Source organism: Chiloscyllium punctatum, chromosome 3 (genome assembly GCF_047496795.1).
Source record: "Chiloscyllium punctatum isolate Juve2018m chromosome 3, sChiPun1.3, whole genome shotgun sequence".
In the NCBI taxonomy this organism is placed as follows: Eukaryota; Metazoa; Chordata; class Chondrichthyes; order Orectolobiformes; family Hemiscylliidae; genus Chiloscyllium; species Chiloscyllium punctatum.
Window position 1 is genome coordinate 93,729,400 of NC_092741.1, and position 17,329 is coordinate 93,746,728.

Consider the following 17,329-nt stretch of genomic DNA (forward strand, 5'->3'; position numbering starts at 1 on the left):
CGAGTTCCTTTCCACATATCAAGTTGTTTTTCTTATTCCTTGACTGTTGATATGATCGTTTACTGACCTTGTAATTGCTTACTGTCAGTTTAACTTTTACATTTTTTCTGTCTATCTGCAATGCATTGCAAGGTCAGGCCCTTACCTCTTTGTTTCAAACATGCTTTTATAGATTTCACAATAAATGTTAATTTTCCATTACATTTCCCCCCTTTTTGTCATTTTATGACAATAATGACATAAGAAATATACAAAGCCAGATAGCTATACATCAAACTGTTTAGGGAGCACTAGGCTGTTCCTCAGACACCATCTACCTGCAACTCAGCTTTCTGGTGGTATCGTCACTTGCTCTGGTGTGCCCTGTACATAGCCCATTTTCACATGTCACACACTTCAACGTTACGGTATGGTGGGATCCATGCAATCAGATCTTCCTGTTGTGGGGCCTCTGATTGTTTAACTATTTGGTATCCCGCTGCATTCATAAGCAAATGGAGTAGGCAGGTACACAAGCAGGGTCCTATACAAAGCACTATGTCTATGACAAGTTCTACAATACCCCCATCCTCCCCAAAGGGAGGTGAACCACTGGAACCAGGAGGCATCTGCTGGGGGAGGTGGTTGTGTTGCTGCCTTCATATGATTTATTACACTAGTGATATTCTGAGACTCATCAGGAATATTGAAACAGCATGAGGTACCTAACATTTTGCAGACACACTGCCTTCACAAATAGTCCTGCCAGGGCATTTACTAACAGTGTGAGCTGGGGATCCCCATATTTATATGAGGCATCTAGCAACCTTACAAATCCCCATGTATATAAGTCCAATCTGGTTATTGGAGTTTCATGAAGTGCACTTATTTGGTTCCAGTGTCATCAAGTCCAGCTACACGTTTGCAATGGCTGGTGCGTATCCACGTGCCTCGTTTGGCGATCCTAACAGCTGTCTGTGTTGTAAGGAGCACTTGAAATGGCCCCAGCCACCTCTTCGCCTTCCAGCTTTTCCTCCTGAAGTCTTTCACCACTATCCAGTCTCCAGGTTCTAGATCATGCAGCTTCCCTTCTGCTGGTTGGGGTAGTGCTGCTTTCACTTGATTCTGTCCCTTGTGGGTTGCCCACCTCCACCTTAGCCTTCCCCTTCCTGCTGTCCAGCCTCCAGGGCCGACTGAGGCTGTCTGTACAGGCACTGTCTCGCCCAGTGGTCCATTGTTCCGCAAACAAAGCATCCACCAGATCTACCTCTGCCAGCCTCTCTTCCGTGACCTTCACCTCTTCCGCCACCTTCCCCTCTGCCTCTCTCTTTTTTCGCAGCACCTCCTTCCAATAGCTGGGCAACCATTTGCATTATAGTAAGCTGAGCTTTATGTGCTTGCTGTTCCATCTTCAGTTTCCGCTTATCCTTCTCTTGGGCCAGCAATTTTTCAGCATGTATCGCATGTTGTTCTAATAAATTCAGCTTTCCCGTGTCCCAGGTAATACGTGTCTTTAACCTTTTTTGCTATTTCGTCCTTCATTCCATTGATGAAGCTGTTCCTCAGGTGTGCCTCATACGGTGTGATTTCTGCCATCGTTATGCCCTCATGTGGTATCAGTCCACTATGGGTGTTATGGACTTCAGTGAGGCGCATACAGTACTGGGACACTGTCTCACCTTCTTGTTGTTTACAGATTGCAATTTTGATCATGTCCATTCGTACCGGGAATGCCTCCGTACAGGCGGTTGCCAGCGCTGCAGCAAAAGCATTAAAGTCACCATTCTGCTCCGCTTGCGGGTCAACTGCTCTAGCATGGATGTTTGTGACTGGCCAGTTATACCTGATTTTGGTGACATCGGCGCCCTGTTTTCGTCCCAGGAAAAGTCTCATCTCCTGTAACTTGGGACGGAACTCGGTGCAGAACTTTGTCACTTCTTCGGCAAACTTATTACCTCCAACCTCGCGTGGGTCAGGCACTGCGCATAGACACCCTCCAAATCCTTCATGGTCCATGGCCGATGGACCAACATCGGGTACACCTCTGGACCTGCAACCTTAACCATTGGTGCTTGCAGAACCACCTGCTTAGGTGATTGTACGTCAGTATTCTCGCTGTCTGACTCATTGTCCGTCATGGAGCAATTGCGGACATGCCTCAGACGCCTTTCCATCTTGGAGTGGCCATCTTTAATTTTGGGCTTCTTGCTTCGATTTGTTGTGGGTATGAGATGCTACCGGTGATCCAGCAGACCCTGAGGCGGCCGCCGCTGACTTGGAATCTTCGCCAGGTGGATCTCGTAGGGGGGGGCTGTAGGTCTCAGAGGGCAGCTTTTAAGCTCAGGATCTGAAACAAACTTATGACACTGTACAGCTTCATTAGGTTGTTTTCTGCGTGCGCCTGCATGTGTGCTGGTGTTTGTACGCGTATTCGACCTACCTTCTACTTGAGATTTCCTTTCTCTGATATCAGCCTCAGCCTTCCACATGTTATAAGCACTCCAATTCATTTATTTTTCCCATCCGTTTCTCCTCTCTCTCCTCCAACCGTGACCTCAATATTTCCAACTACCAAGAGGGGCGGCACGGTGGCACAGTGGTTAGCACTGCTGCTTCACAGCGCCAGACACCCGGGTTCAATTCCCATCTCAGGCGACTGACTGTGTGGAGCTTGCACTTTCTCCCTGTGTCCGCGTGGGTTTCCTCCAGTGCTCTGGTTTCTTCCCACAGTCCAAAGATGTGCAGGTAAATTGGCCATACTAAATTGCCCGTAGTGTTAGGTGAAGGGGTAAATGTAGGGTAATGGGTCTGGGTGGGTTGCGCTTCGGCGGATAGGTGTGGACTTGTTGGGCTGAAGGGCCTGTTTCCACACTGTAAGTAATCCAAAAGAAAGAACTTCCTCCCTCCGGAAAACCACATTCCTTGATCCACAATTCTAACTGCCTTACAGACCCTGGGCCATAATTATTTAGCATGTATTGTATTTTGATTGACCATTCCAAGTCCTCTGTGGACCCTCTTTTTGTTTGCTCTTGCTGGAGCCCATTTTCAGCGTTATTGGAAAAGTGTTCAGCTCTCTCTCTCTCTCTCTCTCTCTCTCTCTCTCTCTCTCTCTCTCTCTCTCGTGGTACTGTTATCTTTTTTTCCCCAATATGACTTGCTTTTAACTCCGGAGGTCCATTCTTATTGGGCACAACCACCTCAACGCCTTGGTTTTCGTAAACCAAGAAACCACGTACCTGGTACGGCGTTGGCAAGTCCAACTCAGCCAGTGGTGGCTCCAAGTCTAAAACCACCCTTAAACTTGCTGTCTCTTAACCACTCTAGAGACGACATCCCTTCCCTTGAGTTTTACTCGAATACCGCACAAGAGTTCACTGGACTCTCTTCTTGATTCATTTATTCTCTTAGAATGAGTCTCTATGTAGGATTACTTAAGCCACGACTCTTATCCTGACCCTATTCGATTCGGCCCTGGCGCCGGGGCAATTCACAGATTCCCAGCCCTCTTGTGCAAAGGGGCAAACTTAGCGCTTGAGATGAAGTGAAAATCCTTCAAAGCACTGGCGCCTAAGCCTCCTCAGAATCTTCAGAATCCTACCCAGTCATGGGATCCCGGGCGAGCCCCCAAGTTTACTGTCATGGAAATTATATTGACTCAACTCAAATGCTAGCAAGAGCAAAAAAAACAAGTTTATTTTTGGACTCTGCAGAGTTGACCTGATACATTGGCAAGACGCCTCATGTAAGGGGCGCCTGACGGCTTTCACATTTCCCTTTATACTATACTTCACTTCTCCTTATCAACATCTCAAGGCCAGGAGCCTGGAACATTCGAGTTCCTTTCCACATATCAAGTTGTTTTTCTCACTCCTTGACTGTTGATATGATCGTTTACTGTCCTTGTAGTTCCTTACTGTCGGTTTAACTTTTACATTTTTTCTGTCTGTCTGCAATGCATTGCAAGGTCAGGCCCTTACCTCTTTGTTTCAAACATGCTTTTATAGATTTCACAATAAATGTTAATTTTCCATTACAACACACATCCTGGGAATTTTCCTGACTGAGTGGCAACAAGGTCACAAAGTTACCAGTTGAAACAGGAGAGATCAAAGAGTATAGATAAGAAAGTTGAAGTGGAATTAGCAGAGACCCTGTTTGATCAGATGGTTGAGACATAGCAGGAGGAAATAGATGGCCATGCAGGCATCTTTAGCTCAGATAAATTAAATGAGTTACAGTAGAAAGATGAAAACTTAAAGCAATTGTATCAAAAGGCATACATGGAAAATGAATCTGAACATATCCCTCAATGTTATTATCTTAAAAATGATGTCTTAATGAGGAAATGGAGACCATCACATATTCAGGCAGAAAAGAAATGGGCAGAAGTTCAACAAGTCGTATTGCCAGTGGGTTATAGAAAGGCAGGATTGTGAGTGGCACATGAGCTACCACTGGCGGGGTCATTCAAGGGTGAGAAAAACTCAAGCTAAGATACAAAAATGTTTTTACTGGCCTGGACTGCACAAGGATGTTGCCAGACATGTCAGGTAATTGTAAAACCAGAGGTGGTAATAAAACCCACACCTTGGGTGGCATGGTGGCACAGTGGTTAGCACTGCTGCCTCACAGCACCAGGGACCCGGGTTCAATTCCGGCCTCAGGCAACTGTCTGCATGCAGTTTGCACGTTCTCCCCATGTCTGTGTGGGTTTCCTCCGAGTGCTCCAGTTTCCTCCCATAGTCCAAAAATGTGCAGGTTAGGTGAATTGGCCAGGCTAAATTGCCCGTAGTGAAGAGGTAAATGTAGGAGAATGGGTCTGGGTGGGCTGCTCTTCGGAGGGTTGGTATGGACTTGTTGGGCCATAGGGCTTGTTTCCACACTGTAAGTAATCTAATCTTAGATCTTTCCTGCATTTGAGGAACCTTTTACAAGATTCTTAATTGATTGCGTAGAACCCCTACCTAAGGCAAAAAGTGGGAATCAGGATTTGTTAACAATAATGGATGTGTCCACTAGGTTTACAGAAGCTAATTTATGCAATGTCACTGCTAAAAGGATTGTTGAGGAGTTACTCAAATTTTTCATTAGATATGGACTACCCACAGACATACAATCAGATCAAGGATCAAACTTCACATCAAAATTAATCAAGGAGGTTATGGACAGCTTATGAATAAACGAAGAGGCGCAGGGAGAACTAGTAAGGTGGCATCAGACATTAAAGACCATCCTGAGGGCTTGTAGTCAGGACTATCCAGATGATTGGGATAAGGGACTTCCGTTTGTGCTTTTTGCAATCAGAGATGCACCAAATGAATCAACCAAATTCAGTCCATTGGAATTAATTTTTGGGCATGAAGTGAGACGACCACTAATGTTAATTACGGAGAAATTGTAAGTCAGAAATCAAAGACCACGTATTTGGACTATGTGTCAAACTTTTGGGAATGATTAAATAAAGTGGGAGATTTGGATAGAAAGCATTTAAATGTATCACGGCATACAATGAAGCAAGAAGCAGACAAGAAATCGAAAACTCACAATTTTGGTATCGGGAATAAGGTTGTAGTGTTACTTCCAGTGATAGGTGAATCTTTAAAAGCAAGGTTTAGTGGACCTTATCAAGTTGAAAGGAGATTTAATGAGGTGAACCATTTGATAAGGACTCCAGACAGAAAGAAACCTTACAGAGTGTGTCATATGAATATGCTCAAAAGGTATTTTGACAGTGAAGGAGAATGTGTTAATGATTACAACACAGAAGGAAGAACCAAGTTCAGAGGATCCTGAATTGGACATTCCTCAAATCAAATTGGACAATGAGGACTTTGTCAAAAATTGAGATAAATTATTGAGTTACTTTCCAGAGGAAAATCGAAATGACCTGAAAGTGTTATTACTATCACATGGGGAGATATGTGGAAATAAGCTGGGAAGTACAACCTGGTTATGCATGATGTAGATATAGGAGATGCTGTTCCAATTAAGCAACATCCTTATAGGCATAACCCTATAAAGTTGGCACAGGTTCAAAAGGAGATTGAATGCATGCTCCAAGATGGCATAGTTGAAGTGAGTTACGGTGACTGGAGCTCACCCATAGTAATGGTGCCAAATCAAAATGATACCCAACGGTTATGTCTGGACTATAGCAAAGTCAATGCAGTTACAAAGACTGATGCATATCCAATTCTGCATTTGTAAGGTTGTGTTGAGAAGGTGGAACAAGCAGCTTACATTTCTAAGTTGGACATGCTCAGAGGATACTGGCAGGTACCTTAGTCAGAAAGAGTGAAGGCAATTTCGGTTTTGTAATGCTGAATGAACTGTGTCAGCTTAAAGTCATGCCATTTGGGATGAAAAATGTGCCAGCCAGATTTCAGAGACTAACCAATAAGGTAATTGCCAGATTACCCAACTGTGTTGTAAATATAGATGATCTGGTTATTTTCACAAGAAAGGAAGGAATTGCAACATTTATCAGACTTGTTTGATCAACTTCAGAAGGCAGGCTTGGTGATAAACCTGGCTAAAAGTGAATTTGCCAAAGCCCAAGTCACAATCCTGGGCCATGTTATTGGACACGGACAAATGGCCAAACTGCATGCAAAAATAAAGGGAGTTTCCCATACCATCGACAAAAACAACAGTACTCTGATTCCTGGGGTTGAGTGGATTTTATCGAAAATTCAAATTTTAGTAGCATGGCTGCTCCACTCATTGAACTGCTAAAGAACGGCAAGAAATTTCAATGGACAGAGGACTGTCAGAAGGCTGTCTGAAAGCTGTGTTAACCACTGCCCTAGTATTTGCCACACCTAGTTATGCAAAGCCTTTCAAGATGGCTATCGATGCGAGCGATGTGGGTGTTGGTGCTGCGCACTTGCAGGAAGATAGAAAGACCTAGCGAGTATTTCTCCAAGAGGTTGAACATTCATCAGCAGAAACACTCAGCAGTTGAGAAGGAGAATTTGAGCTTGGTGTTGGTGTTACAACATTTCAATATTTATGTTGCCAATAATAAATCTGAGACAATGATATGTACTGATCATAACCTATTGAAGCTTATGGAGAAATTTAAGGTCAAAAATGCCAGACTGTTTAGATGGAGCTTCTTGTTACAGCCATTCAATTTGAAAATTGTGCATGTGGCAGGATGAGGAAATATGATTCCTGACGCTTTGTTGAGACTTGAATGAGAAACGGAGCTGTTCGGTGGCAGGAGTACAATAAACTGAAACATTGGTTAGTTGTGCACATTTGCATGATTATTGTCAATGTAATGTATTTGTATGCTGTAAAGTAATAACAGTTTAAAATTAAATGGTTTTAAAGTAAAATCATCTTTGGATATTGATGGTTCATATTTTAAGGGGGGGGGGAGTTGTGATGATGCTGCTCCTTTAACAAGGTTATGTTGTGCATTTTTTTTCAGGAGGTTGTAAAAGCACAGGTTCTGCAAAGTCTGGGCTTGGATGTGTTTTAGGGCCATTTTGATTATAGCTAACAGATACTGCCTCAGGCAAAAGGCTGTTATGTTTTAAAAAAACACTTATACAATGAAAGGGGAGCGGCCAGTTCTCCCAGCCTAACTTCTCTCTGGTTTGGTTTGGTCTGGCTATTCACTGAAAGCAATGAGGCAGTTGAAAAAGCGATCGGACCCAAAGAAACAGGTCCATGTTGATCCTCCTCTCTCTCTGACTTCTCTCCTGTAAGAATCACCTCAGATTACAACAGGATCTTGACCAGATGGGCCAATGGGCTAAGAAGTGGCAGATGGAGTTTAATTCAGATAAATGCGAGGTGCTGCATTTTGGGGAAGCAAATCTTCGCAGGACTTATACACTTAAAGGTTATCGCCCAGGGAGTGTTGCTGAACAAAGAGACCTTGGAATGCAGGTTCATAGCTCCTTGAAAGTGAAGTCGCAGGTAGATAGGAGAGTGAAGAAGGTATTTGGTATGATTTCATTTATTGGTCAGAGTATTGAGTACAGGAGTTGGGAGGTCATGTTGTGGCTGTACATTGGTTAGGCCATTGTTGGAATATTGTGTGCAATTCTGGTCTCCTTCCTATTGGAAAAATGTTGTGAAACTTGAAAGGGTTCAGAAAAGATTTACAAGGATGTTGCTAGGGTTGGAGGATTTGAGCTATAGGGAGAGGCTGAACAGGCTGGGGCTGTTTTCCCTGGAGTGTTAAAGGTTTACAAAATTTTGAGGGGCATGGGTGGATAAATAGGCAAAGTCTTTTCCCTGGGGCCGGGGAGTCCAGAACGAGAGGGCATAGGTTTACAGTGAGAGGGGAAAGATATAAAAGAGATCTACGGGGCAACGTTTTCACACAGAGGGTGGCATGTGTATGGAATGAGCTGTAAGAGGATGTGGTGGAGGCTGGTACAAATGCAACATTTAAAAGGCATTTGGATGGGTATATGAATAGGAAGGGTTTGGAGGGATATGGGCCGGGTGCTGGCAGGACGGACTAGATTGGGTTGAGATATCTGGTCAGCATGGACGGGTTGGACTGAAGGATCTGTTTCCATGCTGTACATCTCTATGACTCTATGACTCTAAGACCCTGTGTTTGATTTTAACTTTGGTGCCAAGCGGTGTTTATAGGGATTGTTGCAAGTATTTGGAACAACAGTATTAAGTTGGGATGATCTGTTGGATTTTCAGGATAGTTTGTAATTCAGTATTCTGTTCTCTTTTGTTTGTGTTTCATTCAGTAATGTTGTAAATAAATTCTGTTTTGTTTAAAATTAAATGGTTTGACCAACTGCATCCCTCCTGGAATACCCACTTTTTTGTTGTAAATATATTTATTAGCAAATTTTTTTTTAACTTTACAAACATATAAAATTATTGAAAACACAATCAATAACAAATATCAGTATAATAAAAAGAAAAAAACACAAATTACAATACAGCTACTGTCTATTAACTACTAACCTACCCTATAATACAAAACAAACCCTAACACTGTGCAAAGCAACACCAATAAATAAGTAAATAACTAATAGATTTTAAAAAATGAAAAGCAAAAAAAAAACCCAAAAAAACCCCACAAAATACAAAATTGCTATGCTCGGCACAAAGCTCCCAAACAAAGGAACGGGAGCATTGTATATACACCCATATTAACTCAGGAGACCCCCTCCAGGGCCCAGGGCTCAACAAACCTAACCATCCTGGTTAAACAAATGCCCTAATTAAAATAACTGACAAATCTATATCCAAATAACTCAAGTAGGGCTGTCATGTCTTATAAAAGTGGTCTGTTGTGTGGTGCACCATGTTTGTAAAAAAGTCCAACGGAATGTGCTCCATAATTTCTGCCATCCCATCAAGCCTGGCGGGTTCTCAGACACCCAATTCACCAGAATATTCTTCCGTGCACAGTATGCAAGAATATTAAATAGTTTCTTTCCATGCCCGTCTAAAGATAGTAAATTCGGTAGACCTAAGAGGAGAGATATTGGGTCTACTTTGACTTCAGTCCTCAATACCCTCCCTATCTCTCCTGCCACAGCGCTCCAATAAACACGGAGTCTGTGGCATGTCCAGAAGCAATGGGTAAGAGTACCTATACTTATTTTACATTTGGGCACACTGGAGATGCCCCTTTATTAAACTTCATCAGATGGTCTGGTGCCAGATGAGCCCTGTGCAGAACTTTTAACTGTGTAGCGCATGTCCTATTACAGATTGTGATCTTTCGAATATTCTCCCAGATGTTCTCCCATCTTTCAGAAAAGATCTCCACTCCTAGCTCTTGCTCCCAGACCTCACATAACTGGTTAATATCCTGCCAGGCCCTGCCACCCAGCAGGCAATAGAGGGCACTAACCGAAAAGGTGTTTGTGGAACGTAGCAACAACCTCTCTGTATCAGGCTTATAGGGCTTAGTGAGAAGCATAATCTTCTTCAGGATGAAATCCCTAACCTGAAAAAAATGAAAAGGATTTCTGCTGGGTAACCCGTATTTACGGCTCAGTTGCTCAAAAGATATCATAACCTCACCCTCAAACAAGTCTCCCAAACTAGAAACTCCTCTCGCTGCCCATAGCTTGAACTCTGAGTCCATCATCCCTGGTCAGAACTCTGGTATGCCAACTATAGGTGTAAGTGGCGAAGTCTTGGAGAAACAACCCTCACTCTGACGTATTGCGTTCCATGCCTTGACTGTACTAATGACAATGGGGTTCCGACAGTGGTCCATCACTATCCTCGTCTTATCCATGAACAACAGGTTAATAAGAGGACACTTTGCCTGGGAGGCCTCAATATCCAGCCATGTTGAATTTGGATCGTTACCTACCCAATCACAGACAAAGGACAGCAGGGAACTCAAATGATACCTCCTGATGTGTGGGAAATCAACTCCTCCCCCTCCTTGAGGTAACTGCAATTTAGTAAGTTTGATGAGGGGCTGCCCACGATGCCAGACAAAGAAATCAAACCACCCCATAGGCTTCCGCAGCATTGACCTGGGAAACAATATAGGAGCATATGCATGGGAGAAAACAAATTAGGACGAACATTCATCTTAATGAGAGATATTTGGCCCAGCCATGAAGTTGGAAGAGCCTCCCATCTCTGGAGATCTCGCCTAATATTGTTGAGCAAGTGAGCAAAGTTAGTCCAAAATAACAGATCAAACTTGGGGGTAATAAAAATGACTAGGTATCGGAATCCTGCCCGTGACCACTTAAAGGGAACTAAGGGCCACCTTCAACATCTGGCACATCCTTAAGGTTCCCCAAAGGCATAGCCTCCGATTTTGCCAAGTTAATCTTATATCCTGAAACAGCCCCAAATGAATTGATACATTGTATCAAATGGGGTACGGAGGTCATCGGGTTCGATAAAAACAGAAGGACATCATCCGCATACAGTGTAATCTTGTGTGCCCTCGATCCCACTTCCGGAGCGGTTATGTGGACGTTCTGATGAATGGCCTCTGCCAGCGGCTCAATCACCAACGTAAACAACAACGGTGAGAGGGGGCAGCCTTGCTGACTACCCCGACCAATCCTAAAATTCTCAGACTTCATCCCATTGGTGATGACCGCGGCCAAAGGGTGGCAATATAAAACCTCCACTCACCTCGCAAAGACCCCACCAAACCCAAACTGTTCTAAGACATAAAAAAGATACAGCCATTCCACCCAGTCAAATGCTTTCCCTGCATCTAAGGAAATCACTAACCACTGAATCGATCGTTGCTGACAAACTTGGACCATATTCAGCAACCTTCTAATATTATTAGAGGACATACGGCCCCTTATAAAGCCTGTCTGGTCCTCTTTAACAATATGGGGCAACACCTTTTCTGATCTCAGTGCCAGGATCTTGGACAGAATCTTGAAATCTGAATTTAATGGAGAGATGGGCCTGTATGAGGCACTATCCTCAGGAACCTTCCCCTTCTTAAGAATTAAGGAAATATTAGCTTCTCTCAAAGATGGTGATCGGCATTCATGAATATAGGAGTGATTGTACATCTCTGATATCGGCCCTGACAGAATCCCTATAAACTCCCTATAAAACTCAGCCGGGAGACCATCAGGGTCAGGCGCATTCCCACTCTGAAGTTGCCTAACTGCCTCCTGTATTTCTTGAACTGTCAAGGGGGCATTAAGGAGAGAGGCCTGCTCCAAGGTTACCCCTGGGAGGTCCAGGTTCTTAAAAAAGGTCTCCATTTTAGCCCACTAGTCCTTGCAATCTTCAGACCGATAAAATTCAAAGTAACAGCTCCAAAAAGCCTCATTAATCTTTTTAGCATTGTATGTAAGGACCCCTGCGCTCTCTTATTGCAGTAATGGATTGGGGAGCATGCTTTTTCCTAATCAGGTACGCTAAATACTTCCCTGGCCTATCCTCATATTCGAACAGCCTTTGACTAACAAAAGCAAGTTCTTTCTTTGCGTTTTGTGTCAGTATTGATCCGCTGTAGCTTAGTCACCGAAGGCTGCGCCAAATGTGCCACCTCAGAGGCTTTCAACCGTGTCTCAAGTAGGCGCTGCTGTTCCTCGTTCTGTCATTTCTGTCTGGCTGAATAGGAAATAGCTAATCCCCTAGCAAAGGCCTTAGCAGTCTCCCATAGCATGGATGGACTACTAGCTGTGCCTGAGTTGATAGTCAAGAATTCCTGAAACTCCTTCAAAAAGTTTTCTACAAATTTGGAATCCTGAAGGAGATAAGGGTCCAATCGCCAGTGCCGCAAACCTAGCCCTTCAATCTTGGCCTTAACCTCCAAATATACTGCCGCGTGATCAGAGAGAGCTATATTCCCAATTTTACAACCTATAATTGAATCCAGAAGGGCCGAGGGAGCCAGAAAGAGGTCAATCCTCATGTGACATTTATGTGGGTTTGAAAAAAAGGTGAAGTCCCTGCCGGTAGGGTGAAGACATCTCCAAATATACACCAGCCCCAACTCCTCACATAAGTCAACCACCTGCTTGGCCTGCGAAGAAATAGTTGGGGGCCCACAAGGTATCCTGTCCACTGTCGGATCCAAAAGACAATTAAAATCCCCACATCTATTAATGTGCCGTGTTCCAAAAGCACTCAGCTTAGAGAAAATACTTATCAAAAACTTGAGGGGATGGGCTGGAGGACAGTAGACATTTAAAATGCCATATTCCCCCCCATGTATCAGGGCTTTAAGTATCACAAACCGTCGCTGCTCATCTTTCACCTGCTCTAATAATGTGAATGGAAGATTTTTCTGAATAAGTACCACCACTCTCCTACTTTTAGTAGTAAAGGGTGAAAAGAATACCCAGTAATAACCCCCTTGTTATAATTTCAGGTGTTCCCTGTCACAGATTCTGAGGCCTTAGTTCAACCTTCCTCCTCCTCCAGCCTCTCCCCGAGGCCCTGGATCTCCTGCTCATGCTTCTGCAGCATGGATGCGATAGGTTGGATCTGGCCACGAATCTCCCCACGGATCTCCTCAATCGCAGCCCCAACTTTCAAGGTAAGTCTCTCCATCGCCGCAGTCAATTCCTGTGAGTCTGTCAGGTCCCCGGAGGGTTCAGGAGAGGTAGTCTCTGGTATGCCTGGTCCTGCAGGGGAATGTCCATACTGCTGCTGTTTGCTTGCTCCCTTTCCCTTTGGCATCCTTCCCAATCCCAAATATTAACAAATATGTGTTCTGTAAGGTTTTAAACTAATAATTCCACCACATACATTGGCCAGGGATGGCAAAAAACACCAGTATACCTTGGTTGTTAGGCAGAGCTGTCCACAGCAGTTCTATAGAATCACCGCCATCTTGCCGTGACGGAATACCCACTTTACACTTGCTTAAAACAACTAGCAAAATTAGGATCTGGGCTACTTTCTTGAAATATTTTGAGGAGGTCTGGCTGGCCCATAACAGTCTTAAAACACATAAAGGTGGATAAATATCTGGGACCATATCAGCTGTAACCCATAATTTTGTGGGAAACTAGGGGAGTGATTGCATGGCACCTTGCTGTGCTATTTGTATTATCAATAGCCATAGGCGATATGCTGGTAGACTAGAAGTTGGCTAAAATGTTGCTATATTTAAGAAAGGTGCTAAGGAAAAGCCAGGGAACTATAGATTGGTCAGCCTGACATCAGTGGTGGGCAAGTTGTTGGAAGGAATTCTGAGAGACAGGATTTGCATGTATTTGGAAAGACAAGGACTGATTAGGGATAGTCAACATAGCTTTATATGTGGGAAATTATCTCACTAACTTGATTGAATTTTTGGAAGAAGTGACACAGAGGATTCTTGAAGGCAGAGCGGTGTTTAAAGTGAGACGGGAAAGATTTAAAAGGGACGTAAGGGGCAATTTTATCATGCAGAGGGTGGTGCATATTGCGGCCGGATGGGCTGCTCAAAATGATGGCTATATGATAGATTTATATAGAATGGACAATAACCAGGGAATGCTGGGAGATTGAGGCATGTGGCAAGACTTGATCAAAGTGACTATGCTAATAAACATGCTGCTGAATCCAGACAGGCTACAGGTCCCAGAGGGCTACGTGCACCCAACACCTCCAGAAATGGATGTTTAAGGACCATACTACCATTGACATACCAACACCTGGTTGAGTCCAATCGATCAGGGTGATCGGGTCTGATTAATCCAGCGGTTGACAGTAAGGACCCTCCTAAAAAGGCACAAAGACTTTCAGTTATATGAATCGCTGCAATACCATACCAAGGAGCAGTAAATCAAGGCCAACCACTGTGAAGAGAAGACACCCCTGAGACCACTGGGAAAGGACCAGCCAACTATCACCACGTGGGTCAGCGTGGTAGTATATGATCATCCAAGTTAAGTTTTTTTTTAATAGATATTTTTATTAGAAATTTAACATTTTTACAAGTTTACAAAAATAAACAAAACTCTTAAGTGCAAACATTGATATACAATTAAATCTTAAATATATAATAACCAAAATTTAACAAAAGAAAAATACAGAGAAAAATAAACAAAACTTAACTAACTACTAATCTAACCTACAACTAACCAGAGTGTATATTTAAATCTCTTACATTATTCAAATAAGAGAAAGAGAAAAATAAACAGCGGATAACATAGAAATTGGGTAGTGAGATACACGCTCGGAATGTGTTAACATCAAATGTAACAAAACCCATATTCGAGTGGGATTCCTCTCCCAAGGGGCCCCGGACCAGCCAGGTTCATAATCTCAATTAAATAAAAGCCTTGTTAGGATAGCCGAAATTCTGTATTCATATAATTCAAGAAAGGCTGCCATATTTTATAAAATAATTTGGTCTTTCGGTGCACCATATTTGTAAGGAAGTCAAGGGGAATACATTCCATAATTAATCTGTGCCAATTTGAAAGTCCAGGAGGGCCCTCAGCCACCCAGTTTACCAAAATATTTTTCCTTACACAGAAAGTGAGAATAGAAAATAGTCTCTTCCTATGCATGTCCAGGGAGGATAAGTTCGAAAAGCCCAAAAGGAGAGATACGGGGTCCACTTTAATTTCCGTTCCTAAAATTTCTGTCAGGGAACTTGCTACTTTAGTCCAGTATCTACGGATCTTATGACGGGTCCATAGGCAATGTACAAGAGTGCCCACCTCTATATTACATTTGGGACACTTTGGAGATGCCCCTGCCTTAAATTTTGCCAATCGATCTGGTGCTATATGCACCCTATGAAGTATCTTCAGCTGGATAGCCTGAGTTCTGTTACAGATAGTGATTCTTCTGGTGGTTTCCCAAATGTCATTCCACGTTTCTATAGAGATTTCTTGTCCCAATTCCTGATCCCATGTTTTAAGCAGATTGTCCATATCTCCCGATACTTCATCATGTAGTAAATGATAAATGGTACTGATGGAGGATACCCCCATTGGTCGTATTACTCCACATTCTCTATCTGATTTATAAAGACTATCTAATAACGTAGTCTTCTTCTGTATATAGTGTCGAATTTGGAAGTATCGATAGAGGTCTCCATTAGGTAATCCGAATTTCTGACACAGCTGTTCAAAAGACATCAAGACTCCATCTTTAAATAGGTCCCCTAGACATGAGATACCCCTGGATCTCCAGAGTTTAAAAGTGGCGTCATTAAACCACAGTTGGAATCCCCATGATCCCACTATCAGCGCATAGGGGGATGTTTTATGTGAGTTGCCCTCATTTTGCCGCATTATATTCCAAGCTTTGATTGTATTTAGTATTATAGGGTTTTTACAGTAATCCGTAATAATTTTCCTCTTGTCTGAAAATTAAAGGTTAATAAGTGGGCATTTTACTTGAGAAGCCTCGATGTCCAGCCAGATTGATTGTGGATCAGACAAGACCCAATTAGCTATGTAACTTAATAGGGAACTTAACTGATATTTCCTAAAATCTGGGAAGTCCAATCCTCCCCTTGTCTGTGGAAGCTGTAGCTTCTTCAGCTTAATGAGGGGCCATCTATGATTCCATGTAAAGGAACCCAGCCAGCCGTATAATTTACGTAGTGCCAGCCTCGGCAGCATCACCGGGAGCATTCTCATAGGATATAGGAGACGGGGCAGGACATTCATTTTCATTCTACCCAGCCAGGAAATTGGAAGGTCTCCCCATCGCTGGAGGTCCTGCCTTATCCTTTCCAGTAAATGCACAAAGTTAGCCTTGTATAACTGACCAAATACTGGGGTAATAAAAATGCCTAAATATAAGAAACCCTCCAGGGACCAACGAAAGGGAAAATGGGATCCATCCACTAAGTGGGGTGTCATAGCAAGGCCACCCATTGGCATAGCCTCCGATTTTGAGATTTTAATTTTATAGCCTGAGAATGCACTAAATGTATTAATAACTTGGATTAAGCGAGGTACGGACATTAGAGGATTACTGAGGAATAGAAGAACATCATTTGCATACAGAGTAATTTTATGTTTACCTGTACCAATCCTCGGGGCCGTTATATTAGGATCAGCCCATATAGTTTCTGCTAGTGGCTCAATTATTAGCGTAAATAGCAATGGCGAGAGAGGACATCCCTGACGGTAGCCCCTACCCACACTGAAGCTATCTGAACCTAATCCATTAGTAACCACAACTGCTTTGGGATCACTATACAATGTTGAGACCCATTTGGTAAACACCTTTCCAATGCCAAACCTTTCCAATGTGTAAAACAAATATGACCATTCAACCCTATCAAATGCCTTTTCTGTGTCTAATGAAACTACTACTCCTGGTATCTTTCCCTGTTGGCAGGCTTGAATCATATTCAAAACCCTTCTAATATTATTGGATGATCTATGGCCCTTAATAAACCCCGTCTGATCCTCCTTTATGATATATGGCAGTACCCTTTCTAATCTCAGTGCTAACGTTTTAGAAAGGATTTTTAAATCTGATTTTAGCAAGGATATTGGACTGTATGACGTACAATCTTCTGGATCCTTTCCTTTTTTAAGGATAAGAGAGATATTTGCCTCTTTCAGCGAAGGCGGGAGACAGCCCTGACTATATGCATAGTTATACATGTCCATAAGTGGACCAGCCAATATTTCTGTAAATTCTTTATAGAATTTAGCTTGAAAACCATCTGGGCCAGGTGCCTTACCGCTCTGAAGTTGCCTAATTGAGTCAAGTATTTCTTGGACTGTTAGGGGAGCATTTAAGACCGATACCTGTTCTGGAGTTAGGCCCTGAAAGGTCAAATTTTTAAAAAATGATTGCATCCTCCTAGTCCTATCTTCACAATCCTGTGATTTATATAAATCAGAATAAAAATTTCTAAAGATCGCATTAATCCTTTTATGATCATGAGTCAAAGTACCCGTACTTTCCTGGATAGACGTAATAGTCTGAG